Below are 7,892 nucleotides of genomic sequence, written 5' to 3'. Positions count from 1 at the left end.
CCAGCTTTAATGCTAAGATATGCCACATAATCTACTTGTCCAGACCAGTGCCACTCCTTCAGCTTAGAGTGGCTGATAACAGATTTATAGGTCTTCATAACATGATAAGAATTTGTTATGGCTCCTTCAGACCTCAGAGGGTTTGAGGGCAGCAACCTCAAAACCACAATGCTTCAAGTCCTGCAGAGAAGAACGACAGAGGTCAAGGACAGACCCTGTCTCGCCCAAGCCCCTTGGGTCTGCCCCAGCCCCTTGGGTCTGCCCCAGCCTTGGCTCTGCACCCTCCTTGCCACAGTCCCCATTTCTCTGCGCCTGTCTGTGCCAAAACCCCGCAGGTCTGACCTTTGCTTTACAGCTGGAACCAGGAAAGGAGCCGTCCCGTGCCCAGCGCTCGCCTCCCGGTGCCGGCAGGGCTGGGGCTCACGGAGCCCTGCACGGCGTCAGGCCTGAGTCAGTTTTGGCAGCACAAGGCAACAGCAGCTCTAACTAACCACGGACCGTGCGCGGTGCTGGTGGAACTGGTGAAGCTGGTGGAAGCACAGCTGCTGGGAGGTCCCTGGTGGGGACAAATCTGAGCCAGAGGAGCTGGAGGTCTGTCCCTTGAGTGCCAATGCAAAAATGAAACACCTCGCCTTGCGCTGATGGTGTCGGAAGTGTTGTATCGTCTCTCAACGCTGGTGGCATCGTACTGAGTAATTTATTGCAATGATGAATCCAATCATTTTCTGTAAATTATTTTGTAAATCACATTGATTATTTATAATTGGGAGATTAAATGCAAAAAACCCCATAATAACCAGGCTGTCTTTTCCAACTGCAGCAACTTTTTTTTCCTGCACATAGACATACTCTGTGGGGAATCCTTTTTGGTCCATTTGCACCAAGCATTCCTTGATACTGTACATCAGTTTTTGCTGGTTACTGCCTTCCAATGGAAACAGAGGAATATTTCTTCACTAGAGTTTGTATACATTAAAAGAAAAAAGAAATAAACGCAAAAATATTTTCTAACTTTTCCCAGACAGATGGATTTCTTTCTTCTGGGAGGATTTATTTTAAATCAAGGGGCTCACCTCCCTGTTGGTCTGAGCACAAAGCATATGCGTATCGAGGAAAAAGCCCAAACAAGTGTTTGATGTTGTTGCCAGCTGTCACTATTTCCTGGCAAGCCTCATGTAAGCTGGTGCCTGTCCTGAAGCCATGTGTGCTGGAATCATAAGACTGAATGACAATCCCAATTTTCATTAGAAGTAAAACAAACATGAAGAATAAATATTTGCTTTCATGATTCCAGGGAGCTTAAAGACTTGAAGTAACCATGCTCTGAAAGCCAAGTGAAGGAAGCCAAAATATGTTATTAGCATTTCGAATATGTTCATTTTTAAGTCCCTCTTGTATTTCAAAGGTAGTTTCTGAGCACTTTGGGGTGATGATTCTGCTTTGGTTCCACACAGCCAACCTACTGCTGGCAGCAGGGGCAGCCAAAGGCAGCCTGAGCCTACGGGGCACAATAAGATGATAAAGTGAAAGTCAATTTGTCACTGGTTGTAAAGGTGAAGAAATACACTGACAACCAGAGAAGAGTCTTAATGACCTGCACTTCTGATCACAGGAGCCTGCCCTCAGCTGTGGCATGCCCAGGAAGATAACGGGAAGAGCGGAGACAGGTCTAGATGGCTGTAAAGATTAGGTACCTGGGGAGGAACAACATTCAGCATTTTCCACTTTGATCTGCAGCAGATGCCCCTCACGTTCCCCCATCTCCCACCCTCGATGTGAAACGAGCTGGGCAGTCTCATCCCAGCTATGAGGCTTAAGAAGCAGCCTGATTTCCGACCCTGCTACTCGCACTGTGACCCTCCTTGCACATCCAGTGGCTTTCCAGTGACAGTCATGCTGGCAAAAGCTGTCAGCACGTGTGAGGTGCAGGGATGAGATTCTGAGCTGCGTGTGAGGACCATGTGGAGCCAGCACTTAGAGCCTCCACTCTGGGGCCAAGGACCCGGGATAACAGGTCAGAGCTCAGACAGCGTGTCCTCAATTTGTTTGCACCCATGACGATCCAGAGCCCTGATGCCATCGCTGAATGTCTGAATGGGTCAGCAAGGGCAGTTGCAGCACATGCCCTATCCCAGCACACACAGAGCAACTGAGTGGTTAGTCCAGTCAAGAGAAGGAACAGGAGTTAGTTCCTTCTCTTTAATGTGGAGTAAAATCCAGGACTCCTCTACCTGCCACAAGAGCCCTGTGACCCACGGTTGGTTTACAGGGGTATATGCCCTAAAAACTCCAATATCAAATCTTTGAAGCAGTAAATTCTCCTGGATTCTTTCCCATGAACTGCTCTATCAAGGTTGCCCTTTACCTGGTTAATCTTAAATCAGTGCAGTCCCTACAAGAGGTTTCTTATTTCTGGATTCAGCTCACTTGGTAAAAAAACCACAAACTGCCCCAGAGACAACCTTGTCCTCGAGTGTCATCCTCAGTCCCAACCCTCACCTCTTCTGTCACTTGAGCCTGGAATCACCCTGAGACACAGGTTTCGCCACTCCTGGGCTGTGTTTTACTCTGCTGGGCTCCCTGGAGCCCACAGGCAATGTCCCATGTCACAGGAGATGGCTGCCCTAAGGACAGCTTCTATCGGCCTTTAAGACACAACATCCTTACGTTGTTTTTGGACACAAGAGGTTTTTGCTGTCCTCTTCTGTGCTTGCAACCTAGACTAAGGACGATTTCCTGGAGAGCAGTATCTCCAGCTGCAAGATCTTTTCACAATGTCCAAGCAAAGATCTGTGAAAGTGGTATTTTTAGGTCTCCTGGCCATTATGAAATGCATTCTTTTAATATTCCTTATATAACCTTCATCTGAAATAGCCAACAGGCTTTGGAGCCTTTTCCACAGCTTTCATATCTCAGCCGGGGGGAAAAAAAAGAATGGCAAACGAGTTTTATGGCCTGCATATCATCTCCAACATCTAACTATTGCTGCTATTAAACTTGCAAGTGCGCACACAGAGGCACAGATAGTCATGAACAACAAGAGGCAGCAGGGATAGCTCGGCAACGTGGCACTGCTGAGCCAGGCAATTCCCTGTGCCAGGCTGCCCAGCTCCCTCAAGGCTGAGTGCAAATACCACCAACCAGTTTGGGAATTCAGGCCACGCGCTGCACCATCCCTTTGCAGTTGGAGAGGCCAAAGGAGGAAGGGTAAGGTGTGAGTATGTTTAAAATCCCTCTCCCCATTCCTAATTGAGGTGTGACGCTGATGATCATAAACACACCTAGGACCTGAAAAATTGCCAGCCAGGCCAATAAAAATGGCAATATACTGTCAGCTTTGTTAGGTGTGGAGTGAGCAGCAGAGCTCAGCACAAACAAGACTGTAGTCACGTCATTCCGTTCAGTGTCCTGTGTCAGACAGAAGAGGCTGCTGGGGTCAACAGAGTGCTCCCAGTTCAAGCCCAGGGGGAGAAGAGCTCTGAGTCTAAGCTGGGTCTTGGGAAGGAAGGTGCTTTGGGAACTGTATTTCCAAGGTTTACTCTGGCTTCGGACCTGGAGTGACACACGAACACCAGGGAGCCCTCCTGAGCCCAGGGGATCCCACACCAGATGACTCTGGTCTAAGGGAGCTGTTATGACTCCCTGCCTCCTCCTAGAAACTGCCCCGGGGGCAATAAGCAGTGCAAGAGCTGCCTGAAGGACATACCCAGATAGACACCCACAGCAGAAAGCATCGCGAGACGGACAGGAATTCTTCAGTGCAGCTGCCAACTGAGGTGTTAGCACTGGCTGGAACACAACCTGTTCCCCCTCACTGACCAGGAAAATCATTACAATAAAGTAACTCAATAATACACTTCTCTGTTCCTCTCCAGGATTCTCCAAAGCCTCACTGTGCCTTGGAAACACCCATTAATTAATTCTGTCCATGGGCTGGTATTATCATTAACCACTGACATGAAGCACACTGGTTCACGCATATTCTGGGATCCACTCAGAGCTGATCGGCAGAGGATACAAAGCCTTAAAGGTTCACTTAGAGAGATGCAGAGGTCCCCAGCTCATGCAGCATCTAAGATGGCAAGCAACTTAGAAAAGAAACTTGAGGGCAGAAGCACCAAAGAGAAACCTTAGTGCCAGACCCAGAATCCCGGACTCTGGTCTACAGCGCTTCTGGCACAGGTGAGAACAACCATTGGGATCCTCATTTTTATGTGTTTTTTCAGCCCTCTCTTAAAGTTACCTCAGGGTGTGAGATTAGAGTGGCACCTTCTCACCTGGGAGAGCATGCTGGAGCCCTGCTGTGCTGCACGCCCATGGAGGAGGCAGTGGAGACAGCTCCAGCATTGCAGGCTCTTACATTTCCATTGAAATCCTATCATTTCCTGCATGTGGCTCCTGTCCCTCTCCTTTCCCTCTCCCTCTCCCTCTCCCTCTCCTCCCCTCACACAGCTTCATTCCTTCACCCCGAGGCTGTGCAAGTGCCTGAGATATTGCTTAGGGGTTATTCCAACACCCAACCCTGCTTCACACCTTCCCACAGATATAAGAGCTTGTGACGGGCACCAGGCTGAAAGCTCCAGGAGCAAAAGCTCCCAGTCCAACCCAGGGAGCAGCAGCAGTTACCTCATTCTGCCCCTGGAAAGGATCCCACACCACTTACCAACTGGGTTCCTGCAGGAGCAAAACCGAATGCTTCTGCTGCTCTAACATGCTCAGCCACGCTGCAGCCGTTGCTGTGAAGGGGCTGGTGAGGAACACAGGTCCCTGAGCAGCACCTTCACAGCCCCCCGTGAGGACTAATCCTGCCAGGGACCCCTCCTGTTGTGAGAGAGCTGCTTTCCTTCCAGCATGCAAGGGCACCGCGAAATGCCGTGAAAGACTGGGAAACCCCTGTCTCAGTTCAGAGTAAATTAAACTACATAAATCCCATAATATTTAAAACATTCAGAGGCCCTGCCAAGCATACTCCTTGCCAAGCTTTTGCAAAAACACTGCCAGTCTTAAAGCTAGCCAAGCCAAGGAGGGGGGGAAGTCTTCTCTCAAAGCCTTGGCTGGGCATGGCTGTGTGTCTGTGTCGCACCCCACACTTGGCTTCCTGGTGGTCTAATTGCATTTTAGCACAACTTTATATGCCCGGGTGAGGGGTGTCTGCCTGTGTACAGCTGCCTCGGTGGCCGATGCTACACATTTGTGTGCATTTGCATATTAGTGCTTGTTTCCATAGCTTTGCATGTGGCTCTGGCCAGGCATACATGCACAGGGAGAACGTGTGGAGCAGGGGCAGCGCTCTGCCACATGGCGCCTGCCTCCCCGCACCGAGGGTGTCATCTGTGAGATCCTCCTCTCACACCACCACGTGCAGGGTGAGAGCAGGCATGGAAACCTGTCCTGGAGGATGTATACTTCCAGGCTTTGAAACATTAATATTTATGGTAATTTAGGGCATATTTTCTCAGTCACTTCACCCTTTGAGCGCGGAGGAATAGCTGTTGGATTGTATCACAGCTAAGCATCCCACAGGTTTACACCAGCCCAATATGGCCCTGCCCGGGGCAATCCATAGGGGCTGCTGTTCCCCCACAGCCTGTTCCATGCTGCTGCAACAGAAGCAGCTTGGGCTTGAGATGCAACATGGCCCCACTCGCGGCCAGACCTCACCCAGTGCCGTGGGACTCGTGTCTCTCTGCTCTGATGCTGAGCTGCCCAAAAGAATTGTGTAATTTGTGGGGCCCAGAAGTTCCGCCTGCACCCCAAGGACCAGAGCCCCTCTTGGCCTGAACTGTACATAGATTATCTTTATTACAGGACTGTTATGTTTGCACAGTTTAGCGATTTAATATCAGTTTAAAGCCCTCTCTGTGAGCAAAGCTGTTTGAAGTCATGCTCTCTTTTCAGTCTCAGCTTGCCAAGACTGTAAAACGTTTATTGCTAATGGTGGAAAAGCTTAAAAAAGCCAAGATAACTTTCCCAGGCTGGGTATTAAGACTGTTCGGATAAGTAAATGAGTGAAGACTATTACATGGACTTCATTAAATATCAACCAACACCAACAGCCATTCATTTATAATATAACGGCAGGGTGCAGGAGCACCCAGAAGAGCTGAGAAAAGTGTGTATGGCATGTGATATGAGAGATGAACATGAGAAGGGCCGGATTCCTTGTGGGGCTCCAGGTGTGGCTCCCAAGGTCAGGCAACACAAATCCTGACTGAAGCTCCTGCAAAATACTGTAGATGTGGAGCTGATGAAGGGGCAGAGTTGGTGAGGTTCATCTCCTCTCGGCTGGGGAGGCTTGTGTGCGTGTGGTGCAGTGTGTCCTCCCTCCTGCAACCATGGGTAAGGACAAAACTCTCCAGCTAGAGAAGAACTGTCAGTGCTTCAATGTTTGTTTTCAGTTTTTAGCTTTTACTTCCTTATAGACTGGTTCTGCCTTTACTGGTTTCTAGTCATAGGATGCCAACACCAGTTAAACTATAGAAACTCTTGCTATTGTTCCTGTGATTTCATATGCCAGCACTTTAAGCTCTCCCTGCAACTTCACTTGGTGCTTGAACCCCTCATTTCCATTTACCACCCATCACCCTCTTCAAGTTCAATATCCCCCACATAAGGAAAACTGGTTACTTCATTTGGAGACCATCCCCAAATTATATTTCACCTCCAGTCCTTCTTCACTATGCAGTATTCTCACATCTGCTTTCCTTCTTTATTCTCTCTCACCTGCCTAAGGCTTTTCCTCTTATTTTAATATCCTTTTCCACATCTCAGTGTGATTGCTACTGATTCTCACTTGTTTACTGCCCTTCTTGTTCCCCAAAGCAGAGCTTCCATCACGTCACACCTTTCAAACATCCCTGCTTACTCTCAACAGCCTGTTGCAGCAGCTATTAACCAGTCAGCTCTAGAACTGCCACCTCCCTGGCTAAATTTTCCTCCCTTGTTTGAGAGGTGCAAATTCCAACCAGATTTTGCAACCTGTAGCATCAATTCCCATTTGCAGCTCAAGTGCTTCCCAGCTGTTTTATGTTTTAAAGCCTTTTCTCAGATCAGCCCTGCCAATTTCAGCAATAACCTGGATCTGGTGCACCTGGCTCCTTCATCCCTGTGAGGCCACAAACCCATCTCCCCAACACACACCTTCTCCCTCCCTCTGGAGGGATGGTTCCTGCCCAGAGACAGCTGCCTCCAAACTGTGTCTGCAGCTTTCGTCTTCAGGCTCTTACCTCTGCCCTGGGACTCTAGCTGCTGACTGGTCGCTTTTCTCATGTTCATGCTGCAGGTCTCTGTGCCCAGGAGTTATATGAATGGAAACGGGAGCAATGTAAGGTCTCTTGTCCTCCTGAGGTCCCTTTCAACCTCATTTATCACATCATGAACAGGTCTAATTCACACAGATCGAAACTGGTCCCAGCTTAAGGCACCAGCTCACCAGGTTGCACACAGCTTTGAGCTGGCTGGACCCAAAGCAGGGCTGGACTGTAATATCAGCATGGAGTTGAATCAATGTAATTCCCCTTTGCTGGAATGTCTCTCTGTAGGTAAAACACCTGTGGCACACTCAATTTGCTGCCACACTGGCATATCTCTTGTCAGGCACAGTGTCAGTGAAATATCTCGCACTTTGGAAGGACAAAACCTTGGAAGAGCTGAATCTCAGGTGCTGCAGGACGGCCTTGTTTCCCACTGCAGGTTCCTGGAGTTCCTGCGCTTTGTGTAACCATCTTTGACTCCCTCTCCTGGCTGAAAACACAGGTTACAACCAAGAGGAAAGAGCAGATCCCACCACGGTCACAGGGACCCCCAGCCGGGGGACAGTCCCCAGCAGGGTGCTCAGCCCGTTTTGCAATCTCACTCTGCCTCCATTCCTCAGTAGGGTTAAACAAGTGTCA

Source organism: Caloenas nicobarica, chromosome 15 (genome assembly GCF_036013445.1).
Source record: "Caloenas nicobarica isolate bCalNic1 chromosome 15, bCalNic1.hap1, whole genome shotgun sequence".
In the NCBI taxonomy this organism is placed as follows: domain Eukaryota; kingdom Metazoa; phylum Chordata; class Aves; order Columbiformes; family Columbidae; genus Caloenas; species Caloenas nicobarica.
Note: the sequence above shows the minus strand (reverse complement) of the source record.